Source organism: Dermatophagoides farinae, chromosome 2, assembly GCF_024713945.1.
Source record: "Dermatophagoides farinae isolate YC_2012a chromosome 2, ASM2471394v1, whole genome shotgun sequence".
NCBI classification, from domain to species: Eukaryota; Metazoa; Arthropoda; class Arachnida; order Sarcoptiformes; family Pyroglyphidae; genus Dermatophagoides; species Dermatophagoides farinae.
The window spans coordinates 4,347,716-4,365,526 of NC_134678.1; the positions used below are offsets into that span (position 1 = coordinate 4,347,716).

Consider the following 17,811-nt stretch of genomic DNA (forward strand, 5'->3'; position numbering starts at 1 on the left):
TGTGTCAACTTAATAACTAATCGCATCGTTTTTTTCCGTTTTTTTTTTCGTTATTGTTGTTGATGACACTTTTATTCTCTCTTTCCCTCTCTTTTTTTTTTTTTTTTTTTTTTTGGTGAACATTTCAAACGCAAAAAGAAATGGCCAAATCTTTGAAAGAAACATTGGGATATAATACAAAAACTATAACATCATTATTTGACAACAACGCGGCAATACGGCGGCAGCAACAAAAATTTGTTTGTTTTGTGACTTGTCGTAGTCAACATTCAAAATGTCTGTCGATTATATTCTTGCTTTCTGTTTTTTTTCCTGTATCTATCAAGTTGAATCACTATTTAAAAATGATTGATTCGAACCTATTAGTTTATTCGACTAGCACGATCGTTTTTTTCATTCACTATTTTCATAACTCTCTCAATAAGACAGCTTTTTTTTCGTTACTTGTCGATTCTTTGATACACTTTCATTTCAATGCGTTCACTTGATCTTTTTTTCTATTTATTATCATTATGGATATATTACTTTTTTACATATTCAACATTGAATATGACGATCAAAACATTGGAAAAAACGTCTTTTTTCCACTAAAATGGAAGGAATGATTACTAAGACAGACAAGAGAGGGAATATTTTGGCTTAATTATCGAGCCTAGTCGATAAAACTTTGATAGCAACTAAAGGTTTTCTTCAATTTAATGAGTCAGTCTAAATGTATGGTATTTGTTTTTTTTTTAGTTCATCAACAAACATTGCTTCTAACGATTTTTTGTTTCAAACAGCCAATAATAATAAAAATAATAAAACTCGATTATTTACCCCAAATCGATTCTCAATGAGCAATAGATGATGACGATGATGATCTAGCTTTTTTTTTGTTAGGGTACAAATTTTTTTTTTCTTTTGAAAACAGAAAAAACGGATAAATCAAATGTGAAACGAAAAAAAAACATTAGACAGGAAGTACACATACACATAAGTGTGTCTGTCATGTCAGTTAATTTTGTGTGATTAGATAATGGAATCTATTCCTTTATCAATAATGGTCTGTTTTATGTTATTTCATCTATATACCAAAAAAAAAAAAAGTTTTCTTCTTTTTCTGTTTTCGTTTCGTCCATATTTTCTGTTGTTTGTTATCATCATAATCATTTTGGATGATACTAATCGAATAGAACTTTTATTCTATTTGTCTTTATTCATGAACTGTTTACCTTTTTTTTCTCTCTCGAATGACCAATGAACTATGATCGACCAAGTCAAACCATTTAACACTCGACAATGTTTAATTAACAAAAAAAAATTTATGTAAACCTTATATATGAAGAAATGATTGATTGAAAGATTTGATGGATGATATGAATTGAAATATGACCATAATGAATGAAAATATGTTCATTTTTTTCACATAGAAATTCAAACTGAATTGATTTCTGGCTTTCATTTATTTTTTATTTACAAAAATTGTGTCACACATATATGGATAGAATCACCTTTCTTGTCTACTGTTATGGATTGGTTTGTTATACCATAGGCATGATGGGAAAAATTCGTTTTCATTTGATTGGTGTTGTTGTTGTTGTTGTTGTCATTTTGTTCATCCTCTTTGCACTTTTTGTCCATAGTCATCATCATCATCATCATTATTATTAAGATGTATAATGCATGTTTTTTTTCACTAAAACTATATTGTGTTTGTGTCTGTGTATTTAGTATAGTGTTTCGTTCCAAACGATTTGCTATGAATGAATGAAATGAAATGAATTGAATGGACCATTTTTGCTTGTTGAAAACAACAAACGACACATTAACGATCATGTTTATTGTCTTCATTCTTTTCTTCATTCTCTGCTTTCTGTTGTTTCTCTCTCTCTTTTTTGTTTTTGCAGATAGATCTCTGGATTCTATCCATGTCCATGTGACCATTTCTTTAGGAGGGGTGAAATGGAATATTTTTTTACCCTTGGCTTTTTTTTGTTATTGCAGATTTTGTTTTTGAAACACGTGCCGAAACTGAATGAAACATTTTTCATTGTGATTCTCTTTTCGGGTCATTGTTATTGTTGTCGATGGTGATGGTGATTTTATATTTGTTTTTTTTTGGGCCTGGGGGACATTTTTCACTTTCACTTGTATTGCATGAATGATTCTAACCAAAAAATAATGTGCATAACATTTCCGTATGTCTAGGGTATTAGTTTTCAAGGCACGAATCTTTGGAAACAAAAACTAAATATAACAACAGATTTTTTTTCTCTGTTGGTTTGTTGGAACCATTTTGTTTTTGTTGTTGTTGTTGTTTTACACACACACACACATACACAAACACATAAGGACAAACAAACAAACAAAAAATTTTTTTTCACTTTATCCACTTGTCGTCGTCATCGTTTTCATTGTCGTAATAATATTGACATTCTATTATTTCAGCCTATACCCGATACAAGTTTAGATTTGAAATACACTTGTCCATTTTTTTCAGCCAGTTTCATTAAAGTTAATTTAGTGAGATTCCAAACAAAATGGATGAATGTATGAATGATCCAATTGTGGTGATGGTAAACGTACTGAACGCGGTAATGTCTTGCCCTATGAAGCCCAAATCCTGTCATCATCATCATCATCATCATTGTGATTGTCTCGTCATTTGTTAAATCCTCCCCATACAAAAAAGCTTTTTGACTTGTTTAGTTCATTTTTTTTAGTGTTTCTTTTCGTTGGTTCAAATTAGCTGCTTCATTTAGCTGTTATGGGCCTTTTGTTTTTTCCAGTTTCTGGATCTCTTCAGAATTTGTCGATGAAGTTGTATATGTGTGTGTGTGTGTGTGTGGTGTAGTATGGTAGATTTGTCAATAAATTATTTATTTTAAGTTTCATGGATGATGAGTCTTTTTTTGATTCATTTGACCCATCTGAAAATCCTGAAATGTTTTGTTTTTTTTCGTGTTTTGATACCGTTCGAATTATTTTTTTTTAATCTATTCGAATCAATCCATGTTCTAAATACAATCTATCGATCTATTATTTTTTTTGATTAGATTTAGCTGATTCTTGATCATCATCATCATCATCATCATAATCAATGTTTGGAGAGGTAAAAATAAAAATTTTAAAAATCTTATCTCTTATATTAAGTCATGGAATCTAAGATTAAAATGATTTTGATAAAATACCAACAACAAATTAGTGATGAAAAATCTAAATGCATTATTTATTTTTTTTTTCATTCATTTTCTTGGACATTCGATTTTTTGTGGAATTAGATCTTCCAAATCATTACATCTGTCTTGTAGAATTATTAGTCAATCTTAATGGTAGTAAATCTTTGTTTTTTTTGTATTTCTTACTGAAACAATAATCTTTATTATCATGGTCTCTGGAATCGATGATTGACTTTTTTGTTTTGTTTTGATCAATGTGTGTATGGATTGGTTGTTCAGATTTTGTTCATTTCTACGAAATTATTTCCTTTCTTTTTTGTAACGATAAAGAGTACATAGAATTTAAAGGCAATAATTCATTCGATAAATGAAAATGGGTTATTCAATTTCAGAAATAAAAAGATATGGATATGTAATTTTTCTTGTTCTTTTTTTTGCCGGATCTTCACTCACTCATTCTCAAAATGATTTTCATAGCTATCTATTTTATTTCCATCCATTGGGGCCTTGAGTTGTTTGGTGGTTTTTTTCCCTTTGGTTCGGCTTCTTTTCGCTCTATTGCCAAACTCACCGGACCGTTGCACGTTAACTCGATTGCTTTTGTCACATGGGTTCTTTTCGGGTTTTTTCTTCATAATTTTTTTTCTGGCTTATATATTTGCTAGGAATGTTATGTCTGTGTGGTTTCCTCATTTTTTTTCTCAATCAGCCTTTATCCGACAAAATTCTGTATGTGTGTGTGTGTGTGTGGTTGTCGCGCGTGGTTTATTTTCGTTTTTTTTGCGGATATTTTCGTTCATTTCTTTTTCTCCTCTTTTCAAAACTGTGAAGAAAAAGAAAGAAAAATATATTCTGGTTTGTGTTCAGGTGACTTTCTCTCACCAAAAAAAAAAAATATATGTCCTGTTATATTCCTGAAACAGATGATTGAGTTCCTGTACTCCTAAATGTCTCAAATGTAGTGTAGATAGTCATGGTGTTTTTTTTGTTGCCTGTCAAAATAAACTTGGCCTACACATGATTCATACAAATAGACACAAGTCATGCATTTCAGAATGTATAAGACAGCACAATTCAATTAGTTTGCTAATGCAGGTTTGCCTTGTTTCTCGGGTCCCATTTGAACTTAAAAAGGCGAATAAAAAAGGATAAAAAATTCTTGATATTTCGATTTTGAATAACAAAATGTTTCAATGTTTTTTTTGCATTATCGATATATATATGGTATTCAACCAACCCTAAAAAAATACTTTTTCAATCAATTTGATTTTTGAATTCAGTTTAAAAATCTAGAAATTGTAACGGAAAGAATATATCATTCTTCACGTTCTTGTGTGTATGTGTGTGTGTAACAAAATGACAATAGTAAAGATGCGATATGTACCATATGATGATGATGATTATCATTTTCATTCCCATCACTCTTATGAACTGTATGTGTGTGTATATAATCAAATGCTTTTATGTAATTTGTATGATATTGTTAATAAGCTTCATTAATCTTTGGTCTCTGCCGATCCCGAATGAATTGTTGCCCAATTCATGTCTATTGGTGATGATGATGATGATGATGTATTGGTTTGAGATACTTTTGGATTTTTCTTTTCTTTTCTCATTTTTTATGAGAAAAAAAAATAATATCAAATCACAAACCAGAATCAAAAGAATGAGTGATGATATAAATTAATAAATTTTTTTTTCTTCGTCAATCACTTATCAAACTCTCGATTCTTTGCCTGTTTTTTTTCTTTTTTTCTCATATTCATTCAACTAAAATTCTGTATTTTGTGCCTGAATTGGAAAGAATCTTCAATTTTTTTTTTTGGTTGTTGTTGTTGTTATTTCGATGACACATTTCATTCGTAAAACGTTTAGCCCCTTGTTCTTTTCTTTTCCAAAAAATTGTTCATCGTTATACAAAATGGCAATTTTATTTGCCCTTTTATATTTGATGATCAATTGATCTTTTTTTTATGTCGCCATTGTATCGTTGATGTCGAAGTTGTATAATATTAATACAAGAAAAAAAATACGATCATTCTGTTTGCATGAAGTGTTTACAGTACCTTGTTTTTCCCCTAAATATCTCCAATTTTTTTTTTGTCGAATAGCCATAACCATGATATGAAGAGAATGAGAGAAAGAAAAAAAGAATATTGCCGACGCCAATGATTCCAGATGTTTGATCATAATCTATTAATTTTTTTCCTTTTTTTATATCAAACAAATTGGTTGTATTATTCAATTTCTTTCATTCTGGTTTGTTCACATATATTCTGGTTGTATATATTATTATTATTATTATTATTACCAATCACCACCACTATAGTTGTTGGCATGGCTTATGTATTTTTGAAGTGATGAAAATCTTACATTTTTATTTTTATTTCATTCATTCATTCATTCATTTTTAATGTATAATTTACCATTGAATCAAAGAATGTATATTTTCATGATAATAATAATTTCTTGTTATTGTAGTTGGTGTTTATGTGTTTTTGATTTGTTTTCATTTTTTTTCATCATTTGATCCTATTTAATTTGTTATTGGTTATTTTGGCAAGTAGATTCGCATTTGATGATTGTAATTTTCCATTTTTTTTTCATCGGTAAAAAAACATTTCACATGAGAGCCGCTACGATCATTTCATGTTTTCAATTATATTGTGCTAAGATGAGTATAGATATAGATGAATATAAAACAAAAAAGTATTCAAAACTGGTAGCAAAATGGGTTGTTCATAATCATCATTTCAAAGTCAATGAACGTATTTGATAACAATCAAATTAAAACAAAGTTCTTCCATTGAGTTTTTCTAGCTAAAAGAGTTAATTATTGAATCCAATTAGTCTGATCCATCCATATGGCCTGTGTGATTAACGGTGAACGATGCAATATGACAATTGAAAGAAAAAAGTGGCGGTCTCCATTGAGTTTTGGGATTCGATTCTTTGTTTTGTGCATTATCATTTGGGTTACATTCATTCAACTAATTTTAATGAATGAATGAATGAATGATTTTTTTTCGCTTTGCTTCTTCCTGCCATGAAAAAAAACCATATGATTCCTTGCAAACGAATTTCGATTTGCTTTGTGTTGTCGGTCCACCACTTGAAAAATGTCGAGACCATTGAGAAATTCATGTGCATAACATTAATCATTGAAAATTTCTATCGAATTCTTTCAATTTCACTTTCAAATAATAATAATTAATTTATTTTTCTAAAATTTTGTTCCCTTGTCGAAACCGATAACCCCCAACACACTGATTGTACACTTGCGGTGGTTTTTCTTTTTGTTTGGTTTTTAGAATTATAATTTATAAATCGACATTCCATTTAATCCGAAATTTGTATAATCAATCTATGCTATGACCTCAATGGTGAGGTCGTATCAGCGAAATCGTTTTTAGATTCAATTATAACATGACCATCGAACGTTCGTGTAACATTGTACAATTCAATCATCGAGCTCAAATCACAAGATTTCAACCATTAATGGATTGATGTGGGGGGATGGTATAACATACAATGTCCATTTGTATATATACAGGATGGGTTCAAATTTTCATGTTGATTTTGAACTCATAATGATGATATCATCATTAAATTAAATAAAACTGTGCAACGATTTTGAAACTGAACATGATGGAAATTAAGCGTGAAAATAAATTTATGAATGAAAGTAAAGAATGTAAACGATGAATGATGATATGAGTCAAGACAATGGAATATTCGATTGTTTGTTTCTTTTATTTTATTTTTCATTGAAAACAATGTGGACAATATAAAAATCTGAATCTTTACATATGAATAAATATAACCATCATAATGATGATGACCGCATGTTCCATTATAATTGTATTCATAAATTTCTTGCACTTCAATGTTTCTATTACAATAATAACTAACAATCCTTTTGGTATTTAGTAATGAAATCAATTTCACGAGAATTTTTCTTTCTATCTATGCACATAAACAGCCTACTAAAGAATCTGGTGTAATCATCAATCTGAGTCATATTTTTGTTGTTATGTTGTTCTCTAGAGTCCAATATTTTTTTTTGTTATCGATTATGTGAATAACAAATAATGTCTTATTATAAACAATAGAAAAAAATGTCGCCATCATCAACATCATCTTTGGTCATACAAAATGATATCAATTGTTTTTTCTCCAAACAAAAAAAAAATGACAATGAATTAATGTTATATAAAAAAACAAAATGAATTGTTTTTATTTTGCCGATTTGTAAAACAAGGAATCAACAAGATACTAGAACCAATACCTCTTGTATGTGACATATGGATACCAGAAATATATGTTTGTCTTGCTGCTTGTACATAGTCAAAAGAATGATGCCTAAGAATTTCAAATAAAAAATTTTTTTTCCGATAGTTGTCTTGTCAATTATCAATTTTTTTTTTTTCAATATAAGTGAGCATAAAATGATTATTCCAATTTGTTATATAAATATCAATTTTTGAATAGAATTATTGAATGTTTTGATTCGCTTTTATTTGTGTTGTTAAACACTGTTTTTTTTTATAAAATAATAGAAATATTGATAATTTTTTCTGTTGTTATTCTAATTGGATACATAAAAATATCATCAACTAAACTATAGCAACCATCTAAATTGATGGGCTATATGAGCGGATAGACAAAAAGCAATTATATTGTGTTCAATGAATGTCATCATTTGAGAAAAATAATATAAAATAATAATTTGTCAATTGACAATTGGAAATTGACTTAATCAATCACACAACAACACATTTTTTTTGTGCAACATTGTATTGCAAATTGGTAACTGAGCAACAAAAGGATAATTCTGGATTGATTCTGTGAAATGATGATTTGAAAAAAATAGAATGATTTTCAATATATGCCACACAAAACATTGATCATTAGCCATAACCAATCGATTGATTGATTGATTTTGGTTCAGTCTAAATTCAAAAACTAGACCATCATTCTTAAAGGTAGAATTGGAAAAAAATCGATAATGAATTTCATCTAAACAAATTCATACACATACACACACACACACACACCAAGAATTCTTATGTATGGAAAACTTTCCTTAATTCTTTTTTCTTGGCATTTCTTGTTTTTCTCTGATAATGATGAAGGTTCGGCTATTTTTCTATTCTTCTTATTTTTTTTCTACCATGCTCATTATTTTTACAGACGTAAATATATTGCCATGCTCATTGCTACAAGTGCCGCATTTTTTTCAACTATAACCCGCATTATTCTCTATCTCTCTATAGGCCATTTTGTATGCTATGAATGTAATTCATGAATATAACCCGTGTGTTATTAGTCACAAAAGTATGGTATTATGATTATTTTGAGTAATGCACACACATCAAGTCCGAATTCAGCATTGAGAATAGATTCAAAAAAAAAAAAAAACATCGAGAAACGAAATGTTGGATATGATATAGATTAGAATCAACTTTTGCATAACAAGATTCCTGTATGGTTAGTAGCTTTTTAGTTGCTTTTCGATTCTTTTTTTCCAGTACTATTCGACAAAATATACATTTACTTATGTGTTTGTATATATAGTGAAACTAAATTTATTTGACTTTCAAATTGGCTCACTTTTTTTTCTATCTTATGGTTTCTTTAAGTCTTGTGTTGTCGCCATTCATTGTATGTTATAGTGAATACAACATAAATAGAAAAATAATAAGAATTATAGATAGATAGATAAAAACAAAATAGTTTGGTTTATCCTTGGTTTTTCTTTTTTTGTTGTTGTTGTTGTTGTTGAATAATTGTTGGTTGCTTTCATTCACAATCATTTTGTTCATCAGTTGTTGTGGTTGTCGGTTTCTATAGAAAGAATCGTTACCGTTTTTTATTGGTTGTGTTTATGTTTTTTTTTTTTTTTTTTTTTGATCGAGAAAACTAATGTGGAATGATGGCCATTCAAAAGAAATATAAACATTGTCTGGCTTGCTGACTGACTAAATCCGTCATACGTCATTCTTATAACGGGGATTTAAATGTTTAAAATACGAATAAACAGTGTAAAAGGCGCCATTTTTAAATGAAAAGATTGAATTTCAATGTGTTTAGATATTGAAATGTTTTCGATATTTTTTTTCACAACTATAATATGAACTATTTATAAACGAAATTCTATCCTAGATTTATTTTAAATTGTTTATTTTATAGCTTAATTTTATGGATTACTATACTCAAAAAAAAAAACAATTCTAATTAGCCTCAAAAAGGAAAAAAATAATTAATTGATTAATCGTGTTTAGTCTCACGAGATATAAAGAGAACGTTGAAAACCCTAAGGGATGAAATTCGCCATTTTACTGAAACAAACCATTCGATTTGTTGACGATTAATAAAATCGATCGATTTGAAGCAAAGGATTCAAAGAGTTAATTTACTTTTTATCTTTCTTCTTTTCATGTCGTCATCGTCAACGACAGCAAAATGATGTCAGTTGTAATTGGGTTCTGCCATGCGAAATTCATGTAATCGATTGATTAATTGATTAAAAGTTAAGATGTTGCTTGCTTGCTTGTCTGAAAAAGAACAGATAGAAGAAGAATGAAAAGCAAAAATAAATAAACTCCTGATGATAGAATGGACAAATGAATCGGACAAGACACGTGGTGCTATTGACACAATGATAATTAATTCCCAATCTTTCTATTGACAGTATTGAATTGAAATGATCGATTCTATTCGATTCGAGAACATCAACTCAAAATAGACATCAGCCAAAAACACCACAGGCAATATATATTTTTTTTGCCTTTTTTTTCTTTATTTTTCTCATCTGCCTTCATGTACATTCTTGACGAAAAATATTTTGTCTAGAATGGAATATATAAATCTCAATGTTTGTATCCCTAGTATTGTCACGAACATTCGCCGTCATTGGTCATATACATTGATTTCATTAATAGCAACAGTGGGTGTGTGTGTATGTGTGTATTTATGTTTGTATCTATTCAGCGATGGTCATCCTAGAACAAAAAAAAAGCAGCAAACACATCAAAAAACATGGAATGAATCCGAAAAACACAATGAACAAACAAAACCAAACAATTTAACTGTCATTAGCTTATTAGTTTCTTATTATTAGTTTGCTTTTGCCATAATATTTCCAATATTTTGACTTTGAGATTTGCCTCTTTTTTTCTAGTTATTGTTTACAACGCAATTTATCTAAACATATTTCATTTCCTAACATTTATTCCATATTTCCGTCCGTTCGATTGTCTATTTGGTCATTTTGCTACTCGCTGCGGATGACACACCCGAAAATTTATTGGACTCATCTTCCAGTGTGTTTTTTTTCTGTATTCTTGCAAACTACAAAAACACGATGATTTGTACGATTGTATATTTTCACAATGAAACTTGATTTTGTACATTTGAAGGAAAAAACTGACGATCAACAACAATCATTCGGATTTTTTTTTCTCTCTTTCGCTTTGTTTTGATTATCGTGTTATTATGAGCCACGTATGGTAGCTTTTTGCAATTTATGTGTTCCATATAATATGGCCAAAATAATTCTAAACCAAATTCTGTCCCAAAAACAAGATCATTTTCGAATTTGCAAATTCGAATATTTTTCTTTTCAGGCTTTTATCCTAATAACTCATCAACTAACATTACAATCAACAATCGAAAAACTTGGCTTTGACCAAAAATAAAAAAAAATTGTAATCTCACTCAATTGATTTGCAATCAAAATGGACATTTCTTTGTATTCTACCTGTGTCTAGCATGTGTGTATATATGTGTTTGGATATAAAAATCGTTTCAAACTCATACAAAATTTCAATGAACAATCATTTCATAAGTCCATATGTTTGATCCATTTATTTATGTGAATTTAAACGGTCGCCATTCCGATGAGACAGAAATTTTTATTCCTTTGAAAAGAGTTTTTTAGCTCATCATGAGATTCAACAAGACTATCAAACATTTAATACACATGCTCATCAATCAATCATTTATTTATTTATTTTTTCGACTTGATACTCATTTCCGCTTTTAGAATTTGAATTTCTATACTTGTCGCATACTTTTCTTATTTGGAAAATCATCTTCTTAAACATCAGAAAATTTTTTCGGTATTCGAAACTTTTTTCGTTTACTTCTCTTGTTATTATCATAGTCAACCATAGCTACATACACCGGGATAGAAAAAAAAATTTGTGATAGGCCAAGATGATGACAATGATGATGGTCGATAGGATTATTATCTTGACTACCGAATCACACGACAAATTAACATTTAGCTACTACATATGTTGTTGTTGTTGTTTTCCTTTACTTTCGATTATTGTCAAATTAGAGTTTCTAATTTTATCTGATTATATTTGTTGTATTTCTTTCTTTTTCTATCTTTTTCATTCTGTATACGAAATCATTCACTCAACGAATCAGTCATTTCCATCATTACCAAATCTCTTTTTTCCAGACATAAGTAGTATGGAACCAGAAGCCAATCGACTTTCATTTATATAAACAAACAGCAATATAGTTTGATACAAATCACATTGGCGGCTAATTACATTCTTGTGTCGTTTTTGAACATATATAAGATACTATCTTGGTGATGTGTGTTAACCAGTATGATGATTTGATATTCATTTGTCTGTCTATATTTGTATGTAATTCGAAATGTTCCGTATTTTTGTTTATTTGTTTGTTTTCATCCTGATTCCGGATTCACACCTAAACTTTTTTTCTGTTTTTTTTATTTCCTTTATTCATCCAAAGTTTTGGCTTTGAAACTTGAAGCTGAATGAATTTTGATCCGCCATCCACATGTTACTTGGTTTTTACCCCTCTTTTAATTTCAAATACACATTCAGTATCACTTTTGATGTGTTCTATTGGTGTTTTCTGCTGTTTTTTTCCAGATTTCGTTGATGCCAAGTTTTTTTTTCTATTTGGTATAACGAGACACGAGACTATGGAAAAGAGGAAGCCAATTTAAATTTTATTTGAATTAAATTCAAATCTGAAATGAATGAGATCGTTCAAACGAATTGAAACAAGCCATACAGTATCTAGTTATAAATATGACAACGACAATGACGAAAGAATCTAAGGAAACCAATGAAAAAAAAATTCTGGGCTCCATACATGTGGTATAAGGATTTTGAATAAATAAAAATGTAAATTTTAAGTTGCAATTATTTATTTATCTCTCTTCTAGATGTTTTTCTCATTTTTCGTTCAAGACAGATGAATGAATCAGGGATGAATCGTATTTATTTTTCATGTAGCTAAAGTTTGTATTTGGTTTTTCATATTTAAATCTAAAAAACAGAATGTTAGATTCTACAGCGATATAAATATATATATTTCGTATAGATTTTGATGAAATGGATCAACCGACGACATGTTATATTATGGCAGCAGAAAAATACTGTTTTTTCTCTCTCACTGTGTATACAATTGTGACATTCATGTGTGAAGAAAAAGCTAAGGGCCTTGTCATGTTGTCTGGTATATGAATAGATTAATGGAGCTCATATCTTGAATCATCATCATCATAGTGATGATGGTAGATGAATGCGATAAATCTACTCTCTCATAAAAAAATCTTAGGTTCGAAAGAAATGAAATGAAATGAAATTTCTGTGGTTCAACCCGGATTCAAATATTATATTCTTTTTATTGAGCCAAGCTTAAGATGAAAAATTTGTTCAATGTTCACCACACCAGTCCCATAGACTTATTTCACACTTGGTTTGTTTAGCTTTGTCTTCTGCTCGACTATTGCGGCTATTCATTTCGAAAAATGATTCAAACTCATATTTTAATTATCAAAGCGATTTAAGGTAGTTGCGTAGTTTTGGTGCAATTAAACCAAAAAAACAAAAGGAAAAATTTCATTTTTTCACGCACAATTTCCGTGACCAACTACATTTTATATTCCAGTGGAAAAAAACTATCCCAACCCCTTATGAAGTAAAAAAAAAGATTGATCGACAAATATGAAGTTGATGATCATCGAGGTTCTATCCGAACTCGATACAGTAGCATCACAATCACAAATGTATGATCATATGGCCATAAATGCTTGAATGGCCATGTCTGGTCAGATAATGTTTGTCGATAAATTATCGAAAATGATCTCTATGACAAATTTATAAGAATGTGATCCAGTAGAGATCTTTTTTTTCAATTTTGTTAAAATCATTCCTTTGTTACTGTTGTTATTGCGAATTTGTTGTCAATTCAATTTACTAGTTACCCATGTCAGGGAATTGTACTGACTGAATGATCATTATGTTATAATTGTCTAACATGTTATGATTAAATTCCAAATTGCATTCAATTTGCATCAATCGAATTGATTTCCATATTTTCGATATATCCATATTCTTACTGGTAGAATTACAATCTCTGCCTGTCTATCTTATTGAAACTCATTCACACCATATGGATATGATATGATAACTTTCAATCATAATGATCATAAAATGATGACCATTGATTTTATATTTACTAGATAGTTATCATGTTTAGATGTGGTAACCAATCCACTAATCATATCTAACATATTATATCGTATAAGGGTAACAGCAACCATAACAACGATAGCAACCAGATAGATAGTGTGCATGTATAATTAATTAGTTTGTCCATGTCCGACATTCACATATACACAAATATCCATAACATTCATGTGAGAATTATTCGTGACTTAATTGAATCAAATTTGGCTTACCAATTTTTTTTCTGCTCTAATTTTGCTGCCATGAATCATGTTATCGAATATATGACCACGTTTTTTTTCATAGGAATATTTCGACAATATTTCGAGCAAAAAGAATATTCTATTTGATTGTATTTTGTGGTTGATCATATGTGAAGAATGAATGAATGGCCATCAAAAATATGGATACATAGAAATATAAATTTACTCCGTTCACTTTTCTCATACATAAACCGACTTTCATCTTTTAATTGTTAATAGAATTTATTATTATTATGGTCATCATAGCATCATTTTTTTTTGGCCAACCTTATGTGGAAAACAAAAAGTATAACCTAAAGGCTAAACACGTTCACATATAAGTTGCAATTAACCACCATTAGTAATAACAACCATTCCATATCTCTCCTCATTCATCCACACACCTACACACAAAGAATCTAATAAAAGAAACATCAAATGCACTCACACTCGTATCGACACTCATAAAAAATTAAGCAATTTTTTTTCATTCTTTAAAATTCTTTCTTTTACTACTACTATAACCGAATCATTCACGCGCAATCAAGATTGAATTAGTATCGATATTTGTGTAAAAAAAAGTCTATTGTTATACCCGCTAGTTTCACCAGAGTTTTTCTCGTTTTTTATTGTGATTCTATACTGTTTTAATTTTTTTTTTCGTTCCTTCAGCACCCACCTTATAGTAGATTAATTGATCATCTTCATCAATACATTGCATTATATCGATTTTAAATTGGCATAACTTTTACTCTTACTATTGCCAACTGTAGGTAGACAATAAAAAAACCTATACCTTTCATTTTTTCCGGGTTAGAAAAAATGATTTGAACTTTTATTATTATTATTATTATGTTCACATTACTTGAATTTGAAAATCGATTTTTTTTATCATATTTATTGTTATCGATCCATTGATTATTCTTGAATTACCATTATTACTATTCATATGATTTAGTATTGTGAATTGTTTGTATTATATCGATTATATACCATATGATGATGAATAACCATTTTGGAAATTTAGAAAAAAAAATGGTTTCACTTGGAAAAATTATCATCATGGTTAACAGAGTTTTTTCCCTTTAAACTTTCTTTCTCATCCTGGAAATCTGAAGAATATACCGATGAATTATCATTATCTATGAGAGACATATGAAAGTATAAAAAAAACAACAACAACTAGATTAAGATTTTTTTTTGCTTTACTTAATTCTTTTTTTTTTTTTTGAATCTTTGTTGGCATGGCTAGGGCCAAAGATGAATATACCATATGAAAACGATTGTGCTTAACCCATTCACGACCAAGCGTCACATATGTGTGCCACTCAAATTTTCCACAATAGACCAGCGGCTCATATATGAGCCACAAGCATATCCTTTTTTTGTTTGGCTATAACTTTTTCAGTTTTATTCCGAGATGTTTCATACTTTGTGCATTTGAAGAAGAATGCTTGATTAATATCTGGGCCAACTGGTCTCTGGATCAGAAAAGTGTTTTTGAGACAAGGTCATGTCAAATACAGACATATCATAAGTCAGTTGTTGACTATCATGGAATGGTCTTTAAAATGAATTTATAGAATATTAATTTGCCAAACGATAAAGTATGCGATAATCTAAATGTAAAAGATAAATTGTTCTGGTGATTTGTGTTGATCTTCGACGATTATGTACAGATAAACACTAGTTATCAATTTATCGACGACATGGATGGAGAACTCAGATCACCTTATATTTGGAAATTAGAGATTTATTTCTCAAAGAATGTTTACTGAAAATATGATTGGTTTTAAAATCAAAAATTTGACCAATATCGCAAAAATTCATCTTTTTTCTTTTATTATAATGCCATTAATAATTACATGTAAAATAAAGTTTTTTTTATATTCATGTCAATTGTATTTTTTTTGTTTTGTTTTTTTATTTTGATTATTATTGTCTGATTATACTCTTGATTTGCAAAATTCAAAATTTTTTCATCTTAATCAGACAGTTATTCAGGCTTTTGGATTCATTCATTCAAATTATATATATGAATTATGCGCATTCTCAAATAGAAGGATAATAAAAAAATTCGAATTTGAATGATTCGAATCTTTGGATGTTTGAATTACCTTTGTAACAAGTGTCATTTTATGAAACAACTTTCAATTCAAATATTACAATTTACATCACTAATATTGATCAAATTTAAACGTGAAAATGTATTTAAGAAGTGGTAAAAGTAAAAGAACAGCGCCAGAATCAAAAAAATCTTTCCAAATATTTGAAATTGAACAAAATATCGATGAAATATCTAGTGATGATTCAACTGGTATCAACTCTGAAAATGAATCCTGTGAATCATCTATGTCTTCAGATTTGGAAGAAAGTAATATGACAGAAAGTGATGGAGAATCTACCGAAATAGATGAATCAACAAATGAAGATGAAGATGCAAATGACGATTGGTTGGACGTTGAAAAAATACCCGAAATATTTGATTTCAATGGATGTGAAGGTGTAAAACAAAATTGGCCATCAAATATTGCACCATTCGAAGCATTTTCATTAATTTTTGATAATGTTTTGGTAGAAAAAATTGTCAAATGGACGAATCACAAAGCTAAAATTCTTCGTTCAAGTCGTACAAGCCGACAATCAACTATGCGTATGTGGAAAGACACTGACGCTCAAGAGATGAAGAAATTCTTAGGAGTGTGTATCGTCATGGGAAATGTCAAAATGCCATCTTTGAGACATTATTGGGCCACTAACTTTATATATAATCATCCGTTTTTCGGCAGATTTATCAGCCGCAATCGATTTGAAGCAATACTACGTTGTTTATCATTTTATGATAATACCGATGATACATCCAACAGATTACATAAAATCAAAAATGTTGTTGAACATATTGTGACTAACATCCAAGAAATATATTCTCCAGGCCGGAATTTATCATTGGATGAAGCATTGCTTCTTTGGCGTGGACGATTATTTTTCCGCCAATATATTCCAAACAAAGCTGCAAAGTACGGAATCAAATTGTATGAATTATCAACACCAAACGGTTTCATTTTGAACATATTAATCTACGAAGGAAAAGGAACAGTATACAATCAAAGTTCGAGTCATGCACATGGTGTGGTTCAAAAATTAATGGATCCATATTTAAATAAAGGTCATGTCGTTTATATTGATAATTTTTATACAAGTGTAAATTTGGCTGAATCACTACTGCAACAAAAGACTCATATTGTAGGCACTTTGCGGAAGAACAGAAAATTCAACCCAAAGGAAGTGATCAATAAAAAACTTGCAAAAGGTGAATCAGTCTGGAAACGCAAAGGAAATGTTGTTGTCGGCAAATGGAAGGACAAACGGGAAGTTTGTATGATTTCCACATATCATGAATTCAAAATGGTGAATTGGAAAAATAGCCGTGGCATTGAATCCATGAAACCAAACATCATTATTGATTATAATCAATTCATGGCCGGTGTTGATAGAGCAGATCAAATGATGTCTTATTATTCAACACCACGAAAAACAGTTAGATGGTACATCAAATTGTTTTTCCATTTATTTGACATGTGTATTTGGAATAGCATGATCATATTTAAAAAAGTCACTGGTAAAAAAATCTCATATCTTAATTTTAGAGATGAACTGACTAAATCTTTACTCGAATCCAATCAAAATACAAGCAATGATAACATGTTTGCTTCACATTATTTAAAAAAAATCAAAACGTGTACGCTGTCGCAAACAACTAACATCTTATAAATTAGCAGTTCAAACAAAACTTCGGACTCTGTCCAACTTTACTTCTCGTTCATTTTTCAGTTTTTTACGTGTTTTTGAATTCCGGCTCTTTGTTGGCAAAGAGCTATCCATGACCAGTGGCTATGAGCCGGG

At 29.6% G+C, this 17,811-nt stretch overlaps 1 protein-coding gene across 1 annotated transcript in view; it reads left to right on the plus strand.

Annotated features, from left to right (window-relative positions):
• LOC124494415 (uncharacterized) overlaps positions 1-17,811 on the plus strand; it is a 34,858-nt gene that overhangs the window by 2,727 nt on the left and 14,320 nt on the right. The gene's annotated exons all lie outside the window — the stretch shown is intronic.